Source organism: Globicephala melas, chromosome 2 (assembly GCF_963455315.2).
Source record: "Globicephala melas chromosome 2, mGloMel1.2, whole genome shotgun sequence".
Classification (NCBI taxonomy): Eukaryota; Metazoa; Chordata; class Mammalia; order Artiodactyla; family Delphinidae; genus Globicephala; species Globicephala melas.
Window position 1 is genome coordinate 23,869,177 of NC_083315.2, and position 25,409 is coordinate 23,894,585.

The 25,409-nt window shown below is 46.7% G+C and overlaps 1 protein-coding gene across 4 annotated transcripts in view; it reads left to right on the top strand.

The window, feature by feature from the left end:
- The first annotated feature begins 12,834 nt into the window (after positions 1-12,834).
- Positions 12,835-25,409, top strand: part of SFMBT2 (Scm like with four mbt domains 2) — a 209,344-nt gene continuing 196,769 nt past the window's right edge. The window contains exon 1 of one of the 4 annotated variants that reach the window (XM_060293330.1): positions 12,835-12,922. The gene's annotated coding sequence lies outside the window, so the exon portion shown is untranslated. Of the gene's footprint in view, positions 12,923-13,249; positions 13,387-15,014; positions 15,077-16,233; positions 16,322-25,409 lie in introns of those variants that run through there. The other 3 variants (XM_030836909.2, XM_060293332.1, XM_060293331.1) reach the window with 3 other exon arrangements.

Consider the following 25,409-nt stretch of genomic DNA (forward strand, 5'->3'; position numbering starts at 1 on the left):
GGACACAAAAATTGCATGACACCAACTCTGTCCTCAGAAAAATGTATATGCATAGTCTTATGAGGGAGAAAGACACATACTTAAATAAATGCAACATAACAAAGAAGGCCTGTTCCACACCCCAGAGTTGGGAAATATATTCAATATTTCCTGTCCACTGCTCTACTGCAAAACAAAGAAGAAAATCCAAGTCATTATATTACTACTTTGGGTCCCTGATTTCAAGTTCAAAGAGTTAATTTTAATTTTCCTGAAATTATTTTTTCAAAATGGAACCAGTATTATTGTTTTTCTGATATGGAAAAGTGTAGACTATCTCAGAAGATTAAAGAAGATAGAGGAAACAGTAATTGCCTCTGGAAGGGATTGTAAGAGGCAGGGAGTCTTAATTCTAATTGTTTTACTCTTGTGTCCTTTAAATTTTGTACCTTGTACAAGTATTATCCATGAAAAACATTTCTCTAAATTAATAGATGCACATTGTAATAGACATTACATGATATATATAGAAAGATATAAAGTAGAGAATGAAAGTACTCCAAATGCTACCATGAACACAACACTTTGGTACCCGATTCCTTCTTTAGGCATACATACGTGTATTGTTTTTACGAAGACAGGATTGTGGTATATATGATATTTTTAAAATGCTTTCCATGCCAATAAATATAAATGTACAACACTCATTTTTCATGTCTGTATTCTTATACACACCAGCCTTGGCTGGTTTAATTGACCCCGTATGGTCCTGTGAGGAACATCTTTGTACATACATATTTGTGTGATTGTCTTGTTTTCCTAGAATATACTTCTAGAAATTCAACTGCGGGGCAAAAGGTCTGCATGTGAAGTTGAGATTGAAAAGAAACATAACATGAATAAAGAAATGAGCTCTTTCCTTTCAATTCTCCGTCCACGGGAGAGAGGCGTATTGTGGTTTATAGGCAGGAGAAAAGGGATGGAGTCACTCTTGCTTCCCCATGGCTGGGAGGCGCAGGTGTTTGCCACTAGCATCACCTTCAGTACCCAGGTAGGGAAACGGTGGAAAGGATGAGAGTGGGTCTTGGCTTTAAGTTGTGAGTGAGTCCCTGGTTGAATTTCATTTCTCTTTCTCTGTTTTCCAAAAGGAAATTCACTGCTTCATCTTTGAAGTAGCATTAGCTCTCCTTCTGCTAATGGACTCCTAGGTAGTTAAGGTGAATATCGTGTTAATGCTTTCCTAAGGAGGGTGGGGCTAGAATTTGAAGGGGATCAGAAGAGCTCCTTAGATGGCTCAGCCTAGATGATAAGAAGAGGAGAGAAATGCGGGGGGGGGGGGGGGGCGGAATGGAAAATATTACATTTAGAAGGCCTCATTCAAACTTTAGTTCCCCCCTTCACCCCCCTTAATATGAGGAAACTTACACTGGAAGGTTACATCACTCATCAAACTCATAAAGCTGGTGAAAGGCTGAGCAGGAAAAGGAAGTTAAGCCTAAATTGTGGTTTAGAGTCATTTGCATTAAACCAAGCACCCTGATTAGGCTCATGTAGAGTTATTAAAGACTAGATGGTACTGCGCATGTCTTTCACCTAGGATTTGCCTTCCTGAATGGTGCAAAAGTTAGCTGGGCAGCCTTGAACTAACACCAATAGCAGCTCTAATTTTTTTTTTTTTTGCGGTACGCGGGCCTGCCACTGCTGTGGCCTCTCCCGCTGCGGAGCACAGGCTCCGGACGCGCAGACTCAGCGGCCATGGCTCACGGGCCCAGCCGCTCTGCAGCATGTGGGATCCTCGCGGACCGGAGCACAAACCCGCGTCCCCCGCGTCGGCAGGCGGACTCCCAAGCACTGCGCCACCAGGGAAGCCCAGCAGCTCTAATTTTTGCCAGCCTCCTGAATACTTGAGCCCTCCTGGGTTATTTTGAAAGGATCCACTCTCTTCAAGTGCTGGAGGATAATGTGGCATTGTATTCAAACTATTAAAGTCACTGAGGCGATAAGTCTGGGATAATGCCTGCAATCTACCTTCAAAACCTGAAAGAGAAAAAAAGTTTATGAGCAGAAAACACTTTAAACATTTTCTTTTGGAAGCGTGGGAGCTTCATGGAGAAAAGGAAGATCATTTGCAGCTCTGGCTTCAAATCCTATCTTGGAACCATGGCAAGGATCAAACAGAGGTGTTTTTTTCATAAGGTAAAGTGGGCAAGTGCGTGGGGTCGCTTGGTTTCTTGTGTGCTCACTGCAGAAGCCTTCCTCAACTTGTAAGCCTACCCTCTGCTCTCCCTCAGGGGTTCAGAAAATGCGCTGTACTTGAACATGTCCCTGGTTGATCCACATGTGCAGATTCTGTGAAATCTAGAATTTATGTAAGCCACGTTTCTTCAGCCTTATTCAGGTAGACTTTGTGGTCTTTCTTTCACCTTTTATTCAACAGCTATTTATAAAGCACCTACTATGTGCCAGGCTCTGTTCTAGGGGTGGAGGATACAGCCATAGTTAAGAGAAAGTCCCTACTTTCGTGGTGCCAACTAAAAATTGGCACTTGCCATCTGCCTCTACGAGGATGAGGTCACTGGCCACTGTAGCCGCTGACCTTCAACACAGCCTGACAGTTCAGGGCAGAGATCAGGAACGAGGCCCTCTGTGCTCCGGGAAAACCGGCAGAGCAGGCCTTCCGATAGTTAGATATTTTCAGGAGAAGATTTTATGAGCCCCAATTCTTGTATTTCCTCTCATCTAGAAAAGCACTAATCGTTAACAGTGACATCTGCTCCTTCTGAATAGCAGCGAGTCTCTGCCAACATGTGTGCTTGACGCACGTGCCCCTATTCACTAAAGTCATAAACAATACTGACCTCCCCTCCACCTCTCCGGAGCAGTTCCTCAGAGCTATCTGAGATGCTATCTCCTGGGCTACAGTCCTCATTTTGCCCCAAATAAAACTTAACTTGTTTCTTAAAAATAATATGATATGGATGATGGTAAGTCCTGTGAAGGAAAATAAAGCAGGATATAGAGGCTCTGAGGGAGGTGTGTTTTTAAATATAGAAGGAAGTAGAAACCTGGAGGAATTAAAGGAACAAGTGGGCCAGTACTTGAGCAACCGTAGTCCAGGTGGAGGAAGGGTGAAGGCAAAGGCCCTAAGAAAGGGCTGCGCTCAGCCTGTCCAAGGAACAGCTGACCCAGCTCTGGGAGAAGCCAGGGAGGGGAGCAGAGTGGACAGGACAGAGAGGCAGGCGGAAGTAGGAGGCACAGAGGCTGTGAGAGGATGTGAGATCTCACCTGGGTCAGGTGGGAAACCACTGGAGAGTTTTGGGCAGTGAATGGTGTGGCTTGATTTCCTCTTCAAGGGCTCTCTCCTGTGCCTCTGTGTAGGGACCCGACAGCTGGGGGGCAAGAGGAGAAGCAGGAAGGCTGGTTTGGGGGTCACTGCTGAGCTGGCTGACCTGGAGGCTTGGGGAGCCTGGCGGCTTGGACTAGGGAGGGAGGAGGTGATGGAGTATGGAATACATTCTGAAGGTGGGGTCGAAGCACGTTGCAGCATACAGTGACTGCCAGACTGCTATCTGTTTACCGAAACAAAACTGAAACGTACTAGGTAAAACATGAAAGTATCAGAAATGGGGACTCAACTATAGTCGTCAATATGGAAGTTTATAAATATAATGATGGATTAAAAAAATCCACCTATCTTTAGTCATTAATAATAAAATAATGTGGTATGATAAAATAACATGAATAAGTACCAGAGCAGAAAACTGGAATCAGATGGGCCATATACCATACCCAGGGGTTCATCTCCTAAGTGGCCCCGGAAGAGTCTAAATCAATACTTGGCCAAGCGTCGGCCAGTTGTGGCAACTCCACAGGCCCATATCATCGATGCCGAGATATGTCAGGTCAAGTCTAAGGCTATCCCTTGCAGAATTCCCCCTTGCTTAGGGGAGGCCAGCCTTTGCACTGCTAAAGCCATCAACTGATCAGATGAGGCCCATTGATACCATGAGGATAACCTGCTTTACTCAAGATCCACCGATTCAAATGTTTGTCCAATCCCAAAAAACACTTTCACAGAAACATCCAGAATACTGTTTGACCCAACATCAGGCACTGTGGCCCAGCTAAGTAGACACAGAAAATTAACTGTCAGAAACTCAAGTTCCTTTCACTCACACTTTTGCAAGAGGGAAGAAAGTTGAGGGGTTTAGGCATCACAGTGCTGGTTGCATTTATTTACCCCGGTTTTATCCTCAAGCTGGTGGTCTAAGGATAAACCTTTTTAAATAAATTAATTTACAAATGAATGTGCGCGCTTTTCCTGTGATAAACTGGAAAATTCACCTTTCTACTCCCGACCATGACTGCATAGGACCTTTTTACCATTAAAATTTCTGGCCTGGGGCCATGACATTGAATGCCAGGTGAACAATAAAGAAAGCCACCATAAAAAACATGAACAACAATGGGAAATTTACCTCTTGTGAAGAGGAAGGCTCACTTCTCTGAACTATTCGCTCTTTAGAGTGTCCGTCAAGGTGGACACCTTACTTTTTATTTTTGTGTGTTTTTTTTTTTTTTTTTTTGGCTGTGTCACACAGCTTGTGAGATCTTAGTTCCCCAACCAGGGACTGCACCTGGGCCCTGGGCAATGTGAGTGCGGAGTCCCAACCACTGGACCGCCAGGGAATTCCCCTCACCTTACTTTTTATTTATTTTTTTGTGGGAAAATGGACATTTTAATTTTATTTTATTTTTTCAATTTAATTTAATTAATTTTTTAATACAGTAGGTTCTTATTAGTTATCCATTTAATACAGATTAGTGTATATATGTCAATCCCAATCTCCCAATTCATCACACTTTTTAAAGCAATACAATCAGGGTTGTGTCGAGACGAAGTTGCCAGTGTACCAGCAAGTTCTCTCACAAGAGCCCAGCACTGAGGCTCAAGATGGAATAACAACAATATTAATAGTGGCTCAGACCTGCATCATTCTTTGAAGCTGGCAAAATGCTACTGCAGCGTTGGCGATGAGAAAGATTTTGAGGTCTTTACACCTCGAAGGTTCCCCAGTTTGAGAGTCATTTATCCACAGATTTTTAAGAGTACACACCACACTGCAGGGCACAGCATCCCCACATTGTTTTGTCACTAAAATTCAGTTTATAAAAATAGCTTTCTTATTAAAAGCATCGGCAGCCTGCTGCTGGGACTTCTACCCGGCAGTCTCTTTCCTCCTGTTCCAGAGCAACAAAACATAAAGTAAATAAACCCGAAGAGTGCAAGCAATGGGTCACTCAGAAGCTAGGCAAACAACCTTTGCTTTCAAAAAACAGAATCCTTATCATCCTTTTCTTCCAAGAAGCTAAAAAAGCGACAAAACTGATGACTTTCATACCATCTTTCCAAAAGTGTATGCATGATAATATCCCACTCCTTTTACAGAAGGGGAAGAAAGGGAGGTGCCTCACTCCATAGTTTACATTCAGGTCAAGGCCAAAGCCAAGACCAAATTCCACAAACATTCACTGAGCTTTTTCTGTGTACAAATTACTATGGTAAATGTCAGATTCAGGTTGTGATCTTCAGATACGTATTTTTTCACTGCGAAAAATTTGTCAGAAGCATTCTTTTAATTGACAAATGGAATGAAGAGAAAAAACCTGGCATTTTTTTAAACTAGAAAATATTGGCTCTTTCAATGTGATTTATGCTACTTTGAGTCAAGAGAAGAAAGATGGAGATATTTCTGTCTCAAAGAATTCCTGGTTTCACAGATTTTCTTTCTTTCTTTTGTTCTTTTTAGCAGCTGAAGGCACACCAACAAAAGGTTCTTAAGAAAGAACAGCCATACATTCCATTTTTATAGGTCTGTTGCTTCTAAGAGTCCAGAGCAGTTTGAAACCAGTACAAATATGAAAGCAAATAGTGGGTAGCACAGTGCTTAGAATAAAACAGACAATAACTTACAGTGACTTGGACTACAGCATTGCCTCACAACATGTCTTTTTCTATGATTTCTTTGACTCATGATTTGGGCTAGACTTGGAAAACTTAGTTTATTATTAAACAAAGCAGGAGGATTAAAGGAAATGTGTTTGTATTTTTATTTTTTAGTACCCAAGTCAAAGCTTTATATCACTGGGTATATTATTACAATACATTTCCTTAAATTCTCTCATTCCTATGAGGTAAGAAGCTATTATGTCCATTTCACAGTTGGTAAATTTGAGGCTCAGAGAAATTCATTGACTTATAAAGAATCTATTAGGGGACACCCCTGGGATTTGAATGCAAGTCTCTTCATTCCTTATACCTTTTCTCCACTATTTTGGGCTGTAGTATTATTCTATGATCCATCACATGTGAATCTGAAACAGTTTTCTAGGAGTTGGCTATTGTTGCTGTTATCTGCTTTTCGAACTGGGTGTTAAAATTCGTTAGACTTTTAGAGATGGACAACTTTTCACGGAAGTAGTATAGCATTGGTATGTGTGAACGCTTTGCTTCCAATAAGCAGAATGTAACTTCATATGAAGTTCATATGAATCAGTTGCTAGCCCCATTCTTGTTCTGGAATATTTTATTTGCATTTTCAGGAGAGGAAACTATTGAATAGTGAAGTAAGAAAGAGAAATTTAATCCAGTTTTACATAGAGACAGGTAGAGAGGGAGGAAGGAGAGAGAGACACAGAGACAGAGAGACAGACAGACCGAGACAAAGGGAAACCAAAGATGGCAGAGCTGGGATTTAAGTACAAGTCCTTCTGGCTTCCAGTCCAAGTTCTTTTTTTTTAAATTTTTGGCCGTGCCCCCAGAGTGAAAGCGCAGAGTCCTAACCATTGGACTACCAGGGAATTCCCTGCCCAAGTTCTTTCCATTCTAACGTACTGTCTTATGGGGCAGATGTGGATTCAGTAGAACCAGGGAGTTTTCTGAAGGCCCCTGGTGAGTTTGGCAAAAAGGTACCTGTTAGCTTTGAGTAATGCCTAATGCAGCCCAATCTTCAGCACGCAAACCTTTTTGCCTCTTAAATAACATGAATATAGACAGCACTCAATAAATATTTGAGGTTGATTTTTACTTACCAGGAGTTACTTTTCTTCTGTATCTAATTTTTAATACATTTACCTTGTCAAGAAATTGGCTTGGGAAACCTTGAAAAATCCTTGAGTCCCTCCCCGACAGGGTATGAAATTAAAATGAAAACCTCTAAGAACTTACCAACTTTATTTCAGAAGCATTTATAAGTGTAAAAATTAATCTTTACAGGGATAAGGAAAAAAATCACAGCACTCTACTAAAAAGCTACTTGTAATGACCCATTTTAAAAAATGGAAGAGGTTTTATTTTCCAAAGAAACATGTTATGTACTGTATATGTTATTCAAAAATGGAATGATTTCATATGAATATATTTCAGTTTACTTAAAACTAGAGCTGCCAAATTGTTATCTCTAATCAAATATAGTAAGCACTGAATTCTTCCTTTACCCCTGATAGCTGCATTCCCAACACTCCACAAAAAAACTATATAAAAAAATCTGAAAGCAAAAGTCAAAATTTGTTTCCAGTAGATGGCACTGCAAATCAAGGCTTTATTGGTCTATTAACTATTATTTCTTTGACCAGAATAATTATTTCTGTAGTGAGATGCACTAAAGAGACGTATACAGTAAAATCGAATAGGTTGGGGGCTTTGAGGCTACAATGAAGCTGCATTGTCCAGTGTCCTGACACTGATATTTCTTCTCTATTTAGTATAGTTGGGGATTTCTGAAGGTAGCAGGTGCATATAACAAAAGCTGTCTACTTGCTTTTACATGAAAACCACTTTTTGATGCGGGATTTTGGTTGCCCATTTTAATTTGTTTAGTCTATTTTATGTTATACGTCCAAGGGGACTTTTTCTACTTTTGTACAGTGCCTGATTCAATCTCACTCAGGTTAGTTAACTTGCAGAGGCAAAACTGAGCCCGGGTCATAAACCATACCCCTGACCTGTGCTGGTTTTTGGTGTGTGTATGTGTTTGTATTGGGCAATAAGTAGCCTCAGTTATAGAGAATGTAAATAATTGCAGACAACTCCAGTTCTGCCACGTAAAACGTGACACATGCTTACATGACACATGGCCACGGATCAGAGTCCTGCTTTGTATGTTAAGGAATACATGCTTAAAACATATTTAAAAACCATTTAAAGGAGACATTACACAAAACAGAGACTAGAACATATTAAATGCTATCACGTATGTAAAGACACCTAGAAGAGCGTCTGGCACAAAATAGATGCTAAATAAATCTCCCCTCCTCTTTCTACTTCTTTAATGGAGTGCAAGAGTGAAAGGCCAGGCCCTGCTCTGCAGCTGTAGGTGAGACCTCTGTCATTTCACCTCCCTGGACTCAGGCTTCCTTGCCTCTCAAAAGGGCTGGAAGCCAGGCTGCAAGATCTAGAATATTCTGCTTCATATAAAATAAGACTCACAAGTGGAGTATGTGATACTAGGCACCCAATGCAAGTAGCCTCAGAAGCTGGATGTGACTTTCGTCATAATGTTTGTTTTCTTCAGTGAAAAAGAAGCCATCAGTCAAAACTGGCACTTTCACAGCTAAACCATCTCTGCTCTTTAAATAAATGTCCTAGGAAAGTTCAGACATCACGATTTTTTTTTTTAATACACCCTGTGTGTGCGCTGTTATTTTTTTCTCTTGTCAAGGAAGGCTGAAATTTCTTCATACTGTACAGGAAGCAACGGTGGGTTTCTGGAATTTTTAGAAATGGATGAGAAAGTGCTCCAGGTGATATCTTTGTGGAGCCTTTACTCACCACTACGCTCATTTATCCATTTAAACAGTGAGCTCCATCACCCAGGCTTTTCTCAGTGACTCTCAGGTACCTCGGCTCGGACACTTAGATGGGCAAACAAAAACCCATACAGTAAATACAAAAACACAACAGTAATCTAAATGAGGCAAAAATATGACTCGAGCAATACCTTTACTGCTGATCAGGAGGGCAAAGAAGGTGTTTGCCCTACAGATCTGTTCCTTTGTTTTCCTCTTTGTGATCCCAGGGTTTACACCTTGGCTATTTTTAGTTGGTAGAGATGGTGCTGGGATATTACAGATAGCAACTTGTGGCTTTAGGTTGATAAGCACTCTTTAGAGTTTGAAAGGACTTTACAGAACATCTAGTCCAATCTCCTTTACCCATGAGAAAAGAATGGCTCAGAGACATCATTTGATTTACATAGGTCACACAGGAAATTAGTGATGAAGCGGCGATGAGGTCATTTGACTCCCAACCCAGGAGTTAAGTGCTTGAATGGGTATAGGGGAAAAGGGTGAAAAAATAAGGGAGTGTCTTCAGATTTCATTCTTAGTGACCTCAGGAGGGGTGATAGAAAAACACAATCTCACCTGGCCTAAGAGACAATGTGTTAAGATCCCAAGCCTACAGCAGAAAGAAGATTGCATACATTCTTCAAATATCTGTTTATTTTCAGGGGCTTTTGGGGGACACTTTTCCATCCTTCCGCTTTCATTTTAAGCTAATTTGTCTAATATCTCAGATTCTCTATGTTAAGGAAGCAAAATGGTTCATTTTCTTTAGGGCGTTTCCTCCTACGATAACTTAAACATGGAGTAATTATGAGCAAATTGACCGACATTCTTCTTGGTGTGAAGATTATGGTGACAAGATTTAAGTAATCATATGTCTTTAGCGTAAATAAGGTAAATAATATGCATATAGTTTTCGACTCTTCTGCAATACTTTTTGAAACACACAGAATAATGAGTGGGAAACTTTTCAACTGTTATTTTTATTCCTAAATATTTCCAGTTAGCAAATATAATTTTAATATTTTATATATTTAGCCTCATTCATAGGAAAGAATTCCAAAGTCCCTTGGAAGGCATAAATTAGATGTGTAGGTGTATTTTAAAAGTGATATAATTCATGGCGTCACCATTGTTTAGGCATGAAGTAAGTTACACTCAGTTAGTGTGATCAAAGCCTTATTTTTGCCAAGATTTTTAGAAAATGTTAACAATTTATAGAGAAATCTCGTGGCGTTTATGATGAGATTTACGTGGTTGAACTTCTCTGATTTGGAATGTATTAGACCTTCTTTACTTTGAAACAGTCCTAGTTTTTACCGAGGCTTTATCTTTGGCTAACTCTGCTGTTTTCTCTCCCTCCCACCCCACGCCTTTCTTTAATTGATTTAGGGTGGATTCTACATCTGGAGACTCACATCCCTAAAGTATCTGCTTCTGAAATAAAAATGAAAGTGGGAAGGTATTGGAATGGGATGAAGGGCCGTGTTAATTACCTCGGGGAGTCTTCGAACCAATTTCTTCTGCCTCATTGATGTCCTTGGATAGAGGAGAATGGAGACAGGATGCAAAATAACGAGCCAAGGAACGTTCAAGAAGTCACGTGGGAAAAGCAATATGAAAGTAGAAGGTTGCCGAACTTTGAGAAATTTCACCCTAGACAACGTTGAGATTCTTGGAGGTAACAATGTGATGACCATCGTGTATTGTGGCTTCATGATTTTATTTCTTAATCGCGATAACTATAAAAAATCTAAGTCCTCCACATAGTTCTCCAGACTCACGGGCAAAGTTATACAGGGGTCTGAGTACCAAAAACATAAAGAGACCCCAGTACTTTGGAGGAATCGTAAGATAATGTATACGCAGGCCATCGAGTTAGGGATTCGGTGTCCTTTTGCAATTGTTTCTTATTTTGATGAAATAACGTTCCGTTTATAATAATGACTCAAAACGGGTAAACAAACCTAGAGCCAGCGCAATGGCTGCTGCAGCTCACGTCGCCGCAGCTCTTGGAGAGGGAAAGTGCATCCTCTCCGTAAACTGGAGCCGCCCGGAAGTCCTGGCGGGGGGTGGGAGAGGAGCGATCCTCTGCCCCCTCCCGGGCCCGAGCCCCGCGGCGAGGTTTGGGGCACACAAGGGAGAACCACGGCCACCGCGGTGGACGCAGCGCGGCGGGGAGCCGGGTTGGCTGGAGGAGGGGATCCGCTCTCAGGCCCCTCTGCTGCGGCTGCGCTTCAGCGGTGCCGGAGCTGGTGACCCTGTCGAAGGGAAGGGCGCGCGGGGTGGGTCTCCCGCGCTGTAAGTCCCCTTGGGATGGCACCGTCCACCGCCCCCCTCCCTGCCTACGGGCCAGACTGTGTGTTGAAGGATCGAGAAGACGAGACCCGGAGGTAGGGTCCAGAAGCCTGCCTGGAGTCCCCATTCTGGATCCCTAGTAGCCGCGGTGCACACATGGACTCATTTGGGAGCCGTCTCAGAGTACAAGAGGGAGGCAGTTTGGAGGTGCAGGCAACAGGGTTAATGTGCAGGAGCGGGGTGTGGTCGGTTTGAGGATGCTTCGCCTTCAGTGACCTTCAGGTGAAAGGGGTCGGATGTCCCCAAGAGGAGGGTACCAGGAAGCTGGAGGGGATGCAGGCTCCGGCTGGAGTTTGAACTATGAGTCGCTTGTCCTTCCTGAGTCTCAGGTGGTACCTCGAATGAACGTGTGACAGGACGAAGGCGTTTTATACCTCGCAGAGCGCCCTCCAACATGTAGGGAAATACAGTTTGCCCAGTCTGCAAGTGCACTGCGTCTCACTGCCGCCGAAGCCCCCGAGGATCTCCGAGCTCCGCCCACCGTTTCAGTGGAGGGGCCCTCGCGACCGCGTGGCTTGGCTGGAGCAGTTTCCCGGCACGTCTCTCGCGCGGTTCTTCTAGACCAGCCGGGCCCCGCTGTCGGGGAGAGGACTCGCTAGGGCAGGACCCCGCCCGTCCCGCGCGCGCTCAGACTCTGACCTCCTCTCTCTCGGTCCTCCCCGCGCCCTGTCCCCCGCCCTGCAGAGCGTCCACCTATCCTCCGAAGACCTCTAGCGCCTGAGGTCTCCGGTCCGCGAGGACTCGCGGGGGTGGAAGGACGTGGAAGGACGGGGGAGGAAGGGCGGAGCTGCGAACTCGAAGCAGCCTGGGAGCGCAGGGTCCTCTGGCCCCCCGGCCCGGGCCAGGGGAGGGCGCGGCGAGAGACGTTCTTAAGAAGGAGATGGACACAATTGGGAGACTCTGGGGAATTTTACCCCTTGTGACAGTAGAGCAAAAACCCTGACATAACGTGTCAGTTCTCCGTTTCCCACAGAAATAAATTCTAGCCCCCAGCAGCGTCTCCTCGCTCCTTAGTACAGCAAAGCCCACCTTCGGAAGTTCTCCGTCTTGCCCACTCGGGCGTCGCCAGCATTTCCGCATTGGGTACATTACGTTCAGTCTCTGCCCAGCCGTTGCTCGGGCCGGGGAGCTCCACTTTGTCCTCCCCCCACGCCCCGGGCAAAGTGCCCGCGAACCCGCACACGCCGCCGGGAAACCCTGCCCTGCGCCCGTCTGCGCTGACCCTGTTTCACTCCCACCATCGCAGAGGGCCACGTTTTTCTCGGGCAAGATTCCTTTCCCGCCCTACAAGAGCCAGCCCAGGCCAGGTGCCCTCTGCGGTCGCCCCGGCCCGGACATTTCCCCAGGACACGCAGTGGCGACCCTCGTTACCTGTGTCCTGCCGATCTCAGCGGAGAACTGAATTTTCCGACCCCTCTGGGCTCGTTTCCCTGGAAAACCTTTCCCCGACCCCCTCCCGCCATCCCTAAGGGGCCAGGAAATGTTTCAATCTCCATAGAAAAAGCGCAGTTTAAGTGCCGGGTGGGGCGCAGTGGGCGGGACGCGGGTCGCGGAAAGAATTGGATTTCTCTCCGCTCGGAACCAGCCTTCGGCGGATAAAGCGCAAGTTTGTACATTTGGTCCACGGAGGGATTGCAAACCGACGAAACAGAAAGTGTTCCAGTGAGATGCGGAGTTTGCCCAGATTTCCCTGCAGATGGGTGTGCGGAAACGCCTGTGATGGGAACTTTGTGCAGATCGTGTATGGATGGGAGCTAAAGAAAAAAAGGGAGGGGAGCGGGGCGGGGAGGGGGCAGTGGGAGCGTGAAATGTGCCTCTGTGTGTGTGTGAGGGGGGGAATGTGCCCAGACGCGGAGGCGTCACGGGGGGGCGTCACAGCGGGGGCAATGGAAGGAGTGCGGAACGTCCCGCAGGCTAATTGGCTTAAGACGTTCTGCAAGCGCTTGGAAAAGGTCGTTGAAGGAGTTCGCTGCACACACACAAAATAATAATCTTAAAAAAGAGTGCCGGGCATGCGCACAGAGAGGATGCCATATTGGAATGAGGCTGTAGTGGGAGTCGGCGGAGTGGAGCGGGCGCGCTAGGGAGGCGGCGGGCAGGGAGCGAGCAAAGCAGAGCTAGCGGGTGAGGCCGGTGTCCCCCCCCTCCGCCCACGGCGGCGCCCGGGGTCTTGGTCCACGCCGCGGGGAGGACGAACTTCATCAGGTAGGACGCCGCGCGGTCGCTGTCCCCGCGCCCAGCCAGCCCAGCGAGCAGACCTCCGGCCCGCAGGTTGAGCGCGCCGGTCAGCTTTTTTCCAGCTCCGAAAAAAAGGGAAGCTGGAGCCAGCCCGGGGGTGGGGGGCTGGAGGAGGGGGTGCTGAGGGAGAGGAGCGAAAGGGAAGGACAGGAGGAGAAAGCGACATTACTGGAGCAGAGCCCGAAAGTCCGCTCTGCGCTCCGGGTTGTCATTTTTGCTCCCTCTGTCCCCTTCCCCCGGTCCCTCGGCTTTGCAAAGCCCGGCCTTGCGGGGGTCCGTCCGTAGTTGCAAAGTGTCCTCCTACCAGGGTGCAAGCTGTCCCCTCCCGCCGCCCACCTTCCTCATTTGTGCGCTCATTTTAGCGACGCAGCCGCCCTTGCTACCCCGCGCTCTCTCGTTGGGGTCTCTTTCTTCTTCTTCCTTTTTTTTTTTTTTTTTTGGTGTGTGTGTTTGGGGTGGCGGGGGGACGGGGGGAAGAAGATGTGGAGTGAGGACTGGAGACCAGCCATCAAGGGGGTTAAAAATCGTGGGCACATTCGGAATCCCCCCTTTGGAAACATTTGCCTGTGCAGCTGAAATGAAATTGTCAGTAGTAGTTTCGGAGCGTGCTCCCGCAGGGATGATCTTTTTGTTCTTTTTTTTTCTTTTCTTTATTATTATTTTTTCTTTTACGTTAAAGTAATATCCTGTCACTTGGGGCTTTCCTGTTGTACTCTCATATGACCTTTCAATTACTAATCTGATCTGGTTTGGGAGTTTATTTTTTTACTGTGTGTGTGTGTGTGTGTGTGTGTGTGTGTGTGTGTGTGTGTATGTGTGTGTGTGTGTTGGTAAAATCCGCCAAAAAAACAACTGTAGGAACTGCTAGATATATTTACTGATTTTTGACCCGAGGCGGCGGGAGGGGATTAACCGGAGAGAGGGGGAGCCTTAGGTGAGGGAAGTGGTTGATTTGCGGTGGCCAGACGCAAGTCCAGAGCCCGATCCGTACTCGTGTTTTCTTGGAAGCAACGGCGGCGAAGGAGTATTTAGAAGCTGTGCCAGTTTCAATATGGCGGGCTAAGGTGGCTTTTAAAAACTGAAAATAAAGGTTTTGAGGTGGGAAAAAACCCAACCGTAGGTGCCATCTCTTAGTTTCAACTCTCTTTGACTACTCCAGTAGCTGCTTTAGCGAATTAAATGGGAAAAAAGAGAGGGAATGAGCTGCCCCAGTTTTTTCCGTGGTTAGAGTCTGCGTGTGTCCAGTCCATTGCTAAAGGGCAGAGGGGTACCGCTGGCCCGGACCGGGGCATCCGAGCACAACTGCTCTGTGTGCCTTTGGATCAGTGTGCATACCTGTGTGTGCAGTTGGCGGGGAGGGTGCCAAAGAGATCCACCCTGAATTCGTGTGTGCGTCTTGGAACCAGACCCTACCATGATTTGACATGACAAACTGCTGACACGTGGTGCAAAATACATGAGGGCAGAGGGAATGATTTATTTCGGCTTTCTAGGAGACCAGTTCTCTTTCTCTGTATGCTGGATTCTGTGTGCGTAAAGCCCGGTAGGTGGAGCGGGGAGGTGCTTATTAAAAGGACTCACTGTCCAGGGTTTCGGGTGAAGTCGGACTGCAGACGTCCGTGGGGTTCTGTGTGCAGGGGGCGCGCTGCAGTTAGCGGTGGGCACCTGGTGCAGTTCGCGCCGCGCCGCGGTGGGGTGGGAGGTGGGGGGGCCGGCGTCCGGGGCATGGTGGGTGGGTGGGGGGAGTGAAAGTGCAGCGGCGGAAGGGCGGGGGCGCGCGGACCTCCGCTGCAGAGCGTGCATGGGGGAGGGGAGGAGTTGCTTTTGGAGTTGCGCTCTAGGGGCGGTGGGGGATGGGGAGAGCGTTAGCGTAAGAAAGTGTCCCTTGCTCTGATCGGGCTCCGAGAGGGCTGGATCCGCTAGGGGCCTTCTAGGCGAGCGAGCGGGGGTGTCGCCTTGGGCTTTGAGAGGGCGGCGAGGTGCCGGGGAAAGGCCGGCCTCCGGCCCGGGAGAGGGTCAGGGAGCGGAGTTTGAGGGCAAAGTCGGAGCTTGTGAGTGGAGCCCAAGGGAAAGCAAGCAAACCGAGCGCCCTTAGTTGGGAACTGGGGTCCCCGACAGGGGTCGCTAGTGGCCAGGATGCAGCCGCGGAGCGGAGGTCGCGCAACTGTGCCAGCGGGGTGGACCTGGGGGACTGGGGCCACACGGCGGCCGCGCGCCGTCCCCAGGGCCAGGCGAGGGCCGGTCCGGGGGACCTTCTCTGTGCCCGTGGCCTGATGGCGCGTCTTCCTAGTGCGCCAAGATGATTTTAAATCATAGGATTAAAAAGATAGCGCTGGCCAGGTCTGCAGTTACCGCAGAAACGTGGTCTCTGGGCATTTTCAGAGGCCTGGAGGGAGGACCGGTGGGATCAGCTTGTCTTCCCACTTAGACGGACGCCGCGCTGTCGGATAGGCCAGTCCCTCGCGGCGGCCCGTGGGTGGGGCCTGGGGGGAAGCATCACCAAGATGCGAGACCCCGCGGCAGATTTTCCCTCCGACCTGGGCGGCGGGGCTGAGCGATCCGCGACCCTCAGGCCCAGACGCTCTTCGCACCCCCAGCTCCGGGCCGAGCGCGCGGCGCGTCCCCGGCGCTCCGGTCCCGCGCGTCCCCCCGGGGACAGCTCTCCCGTGGGCTTCGCCCAAGTGGAAACCAGCCTAAGATGGCTCTGTGCTTGTAAACTGCAGTTTCAGCCGGGAACCCCTCCCCTCGTCCTCCTGACGTCGCGGCTGACAAGCGCACAATTCACTCCAACGCCCCGAAACCTGCGATTTTGCACCGAGCTGTGCGGTGGAAGCGAACATACAACCGACTGCGAAGAACATTCCACAGGATTCTCGCAGGGCCCAAGTTTTCCTTCTCTTGGGTAGGAGCGGGAGGAGGGAGGAACCGAGACGAGGCAGGAGCACGGCCGACCCCCGCCCCGAAACCGGGGCTGGGGACTTTCATGCGTATAAAACGCAGGGAGGTGCCCCGGGGACGCGGAGGGTGGCCTTGCGGAGCGATGGCCACTCTCAGGGCCGCTCGTCCTTGACCACATTGGTGGTGTCGGGAGTCCGGACACGACGCTGGGAAGCCTGGGAGGCCGTTTCCAAACTTCTGTAGACCTGCTTGCAGTTTCGCTTTCGAAATTTTCGGGATCTTTGGGTTTATAGAGTTGGGTGGGATTCCAGGAAGGGCAGGGCGCCAGGGGCTGGCCTCAGGGCTACTCGTTCCTTTCAGTGCAGAAGTGAGACTGCTCACCCACCCGGGCGTCCCCCGCGGTGCCTCCCTGGACCCCGAGCGCCGGCGCCTTTGAGGGTCTGGGGCTCCAGGCCCCGCGCTCCGCCCCGACTCCGGAGAGTTTGGTCCCCGCGCCGCGTTTTGTCGGTTCCAGCGGCGCAGCCGCGGCGGATCCGAGCCCACTGGTGGGAAACTGCCTCCGACGCGGGCAGACCCTGCCTGAATCCAGATCCATCGCCGCCGCTCTCTACCTTCCCTCACCCTTCCACCCTTGCACCGTAGCGGAGGGACCCGGGGGACCGATTGGCGTGTCTGTACCAAGCAAATGGACCCAGGTTTCACCAGGTCGGAGAAAAAGCGAAAACAGGCTCAAATTCGGCCCCGTTTCCTGGGAAGTCTTTGGGGGTGGGGAGCGAGGTGGAGCGGGTAGGTGGGGGGGAGGGGAGAGGCCTTGGTGGTCACATAGAATTGCTGGGTAGGCTGTCCTTTGAGATAGGAGATCTGCTACTTTCTCCGTTCGAAGCATTAAATTTGCACACACTCTGCTTCCTCCTTTCCATAAATAAGTAGTCTCAGATTTTTATCTTGGTTCATTGCTGGGACCCTGCCGCTGCCTGGAAGGTGGCCGGGGTGGGCGGGGGACCATACACCCATGCGCACCAGAAACCCTCCAGTCCCCTACCCAAGCTGTGCGCAGAACCCATTCCAGGGCCAGTGGAAACCACTGCCCAGTGGCAGGGCGATTCAGCAGCCCTTACCCCAGAGAAGAGTTCCATCAGCCAGTCTGTCTTGATGTGTGTTGTTCTAGAAGTGCTAGCTGAGACCTGCAGGGGTGACAAAGGAGTATTTCCCCTTTCCCATTAGGTTACCCACATCTTGAACCTCAAACGAGCCATCTGCTGGGACATGAATTTCACTAATGATGGGAGTAATTGATCAGAGAGGGCTTTTCCTCTTCATGTTTTCTTGCAGAAATTGTGGACTAAGTTTTTGGGAAACCTTGCTGGTTTCCCCAAACCAGCTTTATGATAACTAGCTTTATGATTCTTGACTTAAAAAAAAAAAAAAAGCTGGAAGCAGAAGAGGGACCTGAAGAAAGGGGAAAACCATGGTGATTTTTTTCCCTTTTCTCTTTATAGTAAGACTTTCCTTTGCTGTCCTGGGAGTGCTGTTGGGTCATCAGATCCCATTTTGCCCACTCCAGTTGAGGAGGCATTTTCCACCCTTCTCTCTGTGCCATTGTCCCCAAAGGACTTGCCAAATCTGAGCAAAAATGCTGGGTGATGGAAACATTGCTCTGAGCAGTAAGTGAATGAGACTTCCCTTGAATTGATAGACGGTGCTTTTGGGATCAGAGAAGCACATGTAGTGAAAATGCAGAAGATTTCAAAGTAAAAGAGTTCTTTTTTTTAAAATAATTTGAACAAAAGTAGTCTACTGTGGAATTTGAATTACCTCCAGTTCTAGTATTAGATACCATTTCTTTCTTAGTATTTCACTATTTTTGGAACTTTTGGAGTTCCCGTAACAGTGTAGAGGCCATAAAGGAGAACTTGTAAAAGGTTCTTGTCCCCAAAAGAAACTAGGACCATAGTTCAAGACACATTCAGTGTTTTTTTTCCTGACTGTTCTTACGTCGACATTGCCCTAGTAGTAACTGACTGTTCCCATTCTACAAGTAAGAAAAACTGGTTAGGGAAATGATACTTGTCATGACAAACCATCTGTGCATTTGTAGTGGTGACCCGTGATCTGACAGCTCTGTTTTGTAAGGAAGATTCCTGACAGAGGAGGCGATGACAGAATCAGGAGGAAGCCTGGCTTCTAGTTTCAGCGATGCTTCCATCTGGCTGTATGACCTTGGACCAGTTACTGGATGTCATCTTTCTGAGCCTCAACTTCCGTATCTACAAAATAGGTGCTTTGGACTGGAATCTCACTCAGAGATCCCCATGGTTCTATTTGGGAAAAAAAAAAAAAAAGATCTGTGGTTCGACACATCTATGCAGACCTGTTCAAGTGATTCATCTTTCAGACTCTTGTCCGGAAGGTAGGGTGGAAACATTACTGGCCATCATTACAGAGGATGTCTTTGAACGCAGGTCACTGTGCAGAAGTAACGTGGTTATTGTTAAGGGATGCAAGTTCCACCTGGGGTCATGATTTCACTTGTGCTCTGGAAAAGGAGAGGTGTAGAGAAAATCGAGGCACACCCCTCTAGCCTTCACATATAATCCCAATAATGGTAGGGCCTGGGCCAGGTCATAAAGAATACAGGCCATAAAGAAAAACCTGATTTGAGTTTGCTCTAATAATTCCTAGGACTAGAAGGGGCCGTTCCAAATAGCCCTCTCTACCCCGCCTGCCCAGACAGGGTGTGTGCTTGGACCTTATTCAATTATATTCATAGTGCGGGTGGATGGCTGCAGCCTCCAGGTAACCCAGCCAGTGAAAGAATCAGATCTGACCCTCCATTTTCCATTCCTGCCCTTCAGGCTGGGCCACTGGGCAAGTACTTCCTCTCTTTGTAAGACTGACAATGTCCTGGGACATTCTCAGAAAACTTGATCTTGTTGGCTAAACCAAGTGTTGGCTGTTTGGAGGTCCGTGTAAATAAACAAGATGTTTATAGACAGGACAGTGTACTGTAAATAAAGGAAGATACTCAATTTAGAGCTTGCGGTCTAAGAGGGAATGTTATATGATTTATATAAAGTTATCAAATAAAATCTTAAAGGATTGGTTTTGCATGATCAGTACAGCAGCGTTCTGATTAAAAGTTGCCACCATCCTACTCCCCATCTGGTTAGTCCGTAGAGAATTTTAAAACGTGCTAATTCTTCGCTATACATTGATAGTTAGGGTCCTTCATGTTACCGTAAGATGATACTCACTACTGTAAAGGTTTTGCTCTCTTGTCATGTAGGTTTCTACTCTTGTGATAAGATAGATGTCTTTGACACTGATTTAAAGAAAGAATCCATTGTGCTTTTGGTTTCATTCTTTTTGATTTTCTTAAAAACAAAAGTGACACATTTTGGTAGATGCGTTGCATTTGGTGAATTCTGAAGTGTCAGCGAGTGGCAAAGAGCTTCAGCAGTTGTGACTACAAAGGAGGGGTTTGGAGCTGGTGGGACGGGGGAAGGTGGGACAGATTTGTATCCTGTGCTATTTTTCCCCCTGCAGTTGTATTGGCTGAGAAAAGACACATTATAAGGTTATTTAAGCATCCTTTCTCATAAATTTGGCAAGTTGTTGTTTTTTTTTCTGTTTCATTCAAAACTGAATTATGAACTCAATCACTTTCAGCTACAATACGAGCATCTGAAATTCCAAGCGCAAGTTCCTACAAAGTCTCATGCAAAAGGTAATTCAAACAGATGCTCACTGAAAAAACACACACTTGGATTTGAAAGGGTTGTGGGATTACTCTGATTTGGAATTATCTGTTTACTCAGACTAATATTAAAAAAAATAGTAACTACTTATTTAAGCATCTACTATTTGCCAGCCACTCTTCGAATTGTTTGTATTTGTATATTCTCGATTTTATGAGCGTTGTCACCTCCATTTTGCACATGGGGAGATGGAAAGGGAGCCTGAGTCATTTGCTAGCAAGTTTGAGCAAGAGAGAGAGTGAGGATTTGAATCCTAGTCTTAAACTGTCTTGAAACTGTGTGTATTGATTATCTGCTATGTGTGAGACACAGCCTAGCAATTTAAGTACAATAGCTTATTTAATCATTATAGGTGAGTGCTGGTATCTTTATCGGTAATTTATTGAGGCTTTGGGGAGGTTATACAGGGCCACACAAATAGGTTTGTTTTTTTAAAATATTTTATTGAAACAGTAAGACTAGAGCATTTTCCTTTTGCATTCAGTTCAGACAGTCATGGGAGAACAGAGCTTAAGTCACTGTTTTTAAATTGTGAAGTGAAATTACGCGGTGTTCCTGGGTTGGGAAAGAATGTTGTTCATAGTCACGTGATTTGACCATTAAAGCTTTGGAAAGTGTTGAATTTCTGAAACTTCATCTTGATTTAAAAAATAATTGGGAATTCCCTGGTGGTCCAGTGGTTAGGACTCGGTGCTTTCCCTGCCGTGGGCTGGGTTCGATTTCTGGTCAGGGAACTAAGGTCCCACAAGCCACGTGGCGCGGCCAAAAAAAAAAAATTGGCTTTAATATAAGTCTGTTTTCTTCCCCCCTCCTCTCTGAAAGACACTACCCACTAAAGAGGGTGAGAATATGTTTAAAAATGTAGAAGTAGTGGAGAGTGGAAATCAGACAGCATGGAAAGCTGGGGAAGGAAGTATGAATTTTCCCTTCTAAGTAGCATTGGCCACTCGTGAGCACAGTCTCCTAGATTCTACTGAAGTTCTTGATGTTTTATTGGATTATTTTCTTCTGTGGTATGAAACTGAAGATAAAACCCCAAAGCTGTTCTCCCTGGGACGTCTAGGTCAACTCTGCTTCTCTTTGCTCCTGGGTCATCAGCTCCTTTCAGGCTCCTCCAGGGGTGAGTTGACGTCACGCTTGAAGCTGACAGCTCAAAGCCAGCTCCACTTACCCTATGTGAGTGGAAGTTGATTTCACTTCCTTAAAAGTCAAGTTCTGCCAACTCAAAGTAGCTGGATTTTCATAGAAAGTGGCTTTGGCATTATTTTAGAAAGTGCACTAAAGATGGTGTGAATACACTATGGCCGGATGGTTAGAATGAACCAGTCTTGGGAATTTAGAAACCCCAGTTCTGGTTCAGAGCTTTTCATGTGACCTTGGTCCAGTGGGTAAGACTCTGCTTCCACTGCAGGGGCCACGGGTTCGATCCCTGGTCTGGGAACTATAAGATCCTGCATGTCTCTCGGCCAATAACAACAACAAAAAAGAGTGGAATGGTAGAAAAATCTAGGGAGGTGGAGGGAAAAGCACAGTGCCACAATTTCGGTTGGATTCCTCTGGTGTTTGCATACATTTCTGTAGGGAAGACGCTGCCTTTCTAAGGGCAGAGAAGTGGACAAGGGCAGCCTTAGAATGAAGGTACGTGGGGGGTGTGGGGGGAGGTGAGGGTTTATCTGGAGAGAGTTAACCTGTGTCTTTGTGAACTGGAGGACAGGGGTCTTGAAGATGATGTTAAGAGATCCAGAGTGCAGATGTTTACTGTTCCAGGCATCCCACTTGTTTTCTTAATTAACATCATGGTTGATATTAACTCACTAGGTTAAAGTTCATCTGTTTCTAATCATAGTTATTATTATTATTATTTTTTTGCGGTACGTGGGCCTCTCACTGTTGTGGCCTCTCCCGTTGCGGAGCACAGGCTCCGGACGCGCAGGCTCAGCGGCCATGGCTCACGGGCCCAGCTGCTCCGCGGCACGTGGGATCTTCCCGGACCGGGGCACGAACCCGTGTCCCCTGCGTCGGCAGGCGGACTCTCAACCACTGCGCCACCAGGGAAGCCCCATAGTTATTCTTTCATAATGCATCATCTTTTATTTGTAAACATACAAACCGCAGATGTAAAATCACTACCCCAACCTCTAGCTGTTTGTTGCAGGCTAATGGTTGGACCCTGTTTTGCTCATTTTGCCCAGATCGATTTGCTAAGATTTCCACTGACCAGTCAGCCTGATTTTGGTCCTTTTTTGAATGCTGCAGGCCTCATCCTGCATATTTTGTCTTTGTCCATCTTATTCTCAGTTCTCAGCCTTAATTTTCCACGTGGCCTAATTAAGAAGAGGCTTTTTAAAGCCCCAGAAGATAAAAAGATGTGTGTTGGAGAGACTTACCTCCCAGGTTTTTTGATTTTTGTTTTTTGTGTTTTGGGGGCTGATTTTTCAGATATTTATCCAGTGGCAGGTGACAGGGAGAGGGCTCTTCTAGCTGAGTAGAGTTCTGGGAGGGGTCTGTCAGCCAGGTCCAGAGTCTTCCAAGAAGCATTCACCTCAGTGTGCTAACGAAACAGAAAAGAAAGTTATGCAGAACATAGCTGATGATGCTTCATACTGAAGCTGACAATTTCCCAGATCCTTCAGGGCCACACGCCTAATGGATTGAACCCCTGCCAGATGTGCTCCCCTGATTTCAGGGAAGGAGATGTGAACAGCTGGATGCCGTCATTTATTTATTTACTTTTTGTTGGCGTAGAGTTGTTTTACAATGTTGTGTTAGTTTTTACTGTACAGCAAAGCGGAGTTCCCTGTGCTATAGAGCAGGTTCTTATACCTATTTTATACGTATTCGGGTATATATGTCAATCCCAGTCTCCCAGTTCATCCCACCCCCCGGATGCCATCATTTTAATAAGGCTGATGGTTATGCAGCAACTTGTTTTTCTCTGCTCCCCTCTACCTTGGTCTCCAGCAGTCCACAGCACTGTTACTAAAAACAGCCAACTCTGGAATCAAACCTACCAGCCCTGGTTTTCTGTGTTTTTTGATGTTCTGCTTGGAGGCCAGAGAGTGGCTCAGCGGTAACAGAATGTTTGGAGCCTTGAGTTTGGGTCCTTGTCATTTATTGTCTTTAAAACTTTAACTTAAATATGCTTTATTCTTCCCAGCCAGCTTCAAAATGCAGACTTCCCTCTTCCCCTTTTCATCCCTGCACTGTGAACTAGAGCGACTTTGGGCAGTGTAGCAGATTGTACACTTTGAGTAGCCAGCTGGGCATTGGGGACCCGACCCCCGCTCTTTTACAAAAGCTTTTGGGATCCAGTTTAGACCATGGTGACTGTTTCCTTTTTTGAGCCTTTATTCCGTTGGAGCGGATGCTACATTGTTCTCTCCTACTACATACACTTTTAACCAGGAAGGTCTGGGAAAACCCAGATTTCCTGAAATGTTTGAGTGGGAGGGGAGACTTTAGGAGGCTTCTAGAACAGTCCCTGTGTTTTGCAGATGAAAACAGTGTTGCTTGTTGTTGCAGTTAAAAAGGCCAAGAGTACATTCTGCTAAGTGATGGTTACATTATGGGGTAAAACCGGATCTTCTGCAGTCTTCGGTAGGGTTTGTTACCTTTCCCAAGTTCTTTATAACCAAAGTAAATGAGGGTGTTTTTCTTGACTTTGCATAATGATTTGCAGTTGGATGGGCTCCACTTATTACTATCTGATTATTTACTATCTTATTACTCCAGTACATTTCCTTTCTGCATTTAAATGATATCACTGATACCATGTGATTGGTGCCCAGTTTTATGCATACGTAGCTGTGGCTTAAAGTCAGCACCTGAAATGCTCTTCAGTTCTTTTAGGAATCCTCAGCTCCGTTGCAGAACCCTGCAGGCTGCGGTGACTCTCTGGCCGCATCCTTCAGAGGTGGGCTTGCAGAGTCCTGATGGGTACTCTTCATCGTCGGTGTCTTAGTTGAAGGCAGGATGACCGCGTGGTATCCCCAAAGCATCACTGCTCTGCATCTGTCTTGCTCGAAGTCATCTGATTCATAAACATCCTCTCAGAAAATTAGATGCTGATGATTAGATGTTATCTATGCATGTCTAGCTTACAGAAGGGTCCTTTGTAAGGTTTCTTTACTTCTTGAGTTCTCATGACTGTGCGTACAACACATGGGCTAGCTTCCCTAAAATGACTCATGCACACGTGTGTGATGTGAGATGCAATTCTCCTGGAGAATATGAGGTTACTTAGCTTTGTTACAGCCTTGAATCGCTGCTCGAATTCATTCCTCCTAATATTTGTAGGTGACGGGGAAATCCTATGTTTGGAGTTTGTCCAAGATGTTAGCACTAAATGTCTGCGTTAATTCTGAAACATCATGCTTCTTTGATAAGGTCCCACAACCAGGCTCTTCTGTGTCAAGTACTTCATGTCAGTCATAAGCTAACCTAAGGTTGGTGTTTACCTCTGTGGCTTGGAAGTAAATTTCTGGTGTAAGAAACCCTGTATCACTACCTTGATGCAAAGACTGATTTATAGTAGATTTAACTGGGTCTTGAAAGGCCTCTGCCGTCTTGACAGTAAATAAGTAGTGAATCATACATAAATAATTGATAGATAAATAGTTAATAAATAAGTAAATGAACTTCCAGGATGGGGCACAGCTCGTCTGCAGTTGGATTAGGTGTTCTCTTCTCTCGAGCGAGTAACTTGGAAGGCTCATTTTCTCATTTTTCTCATGCCCGCTTCTGAACGACCGATTTTGCTCCGTCTGGAGTGATACGCTTGCCCTTTGGTTGGGAGGTTAAGAGGTGACAGTTAAAACCATGAATCAGAGGACACAATTTGCTATTGTGGGAATCGTAGGCCACCGCCAGCCCTGGTATTTCTTCCTCAACCTCCTCGTATCCCCTACATCTCTTATTTCCTAGGACGGAGGTATGAATCGGGATGTGAAAACTTAGCATTTCTTATGCTGGGGCAGCAGTTTGCGTCAGATTTCAATCTATTTAGAGTGAAAACCCGATGAAAACCAATTGCAAAATGGCCAGGAGATTGTGGTCCTAATCAAGGTAAATCAAGCTCTGAGCATATGGTAGATGGCAAAATTCCATGAACCTCGCGCCCCAGAGAATCAGTTCGTCTCCCTTGATGATGGAATCGGGAAGGCCTGTCTCTTCTGAGAGAGGCTGTGTTGGCTGGTGAGAGTGGGGAGAGCTGGGCTTCATCCTGCATTGTTAACAGAGTGATCTGCGTGACAGGGTGCGTGTAAAGAGAAGGGAGCCTTCCTTGATAAGTGCCTGGGCGCTTAACCCCTCTTTGCATCTTCAGAGCCATTTACA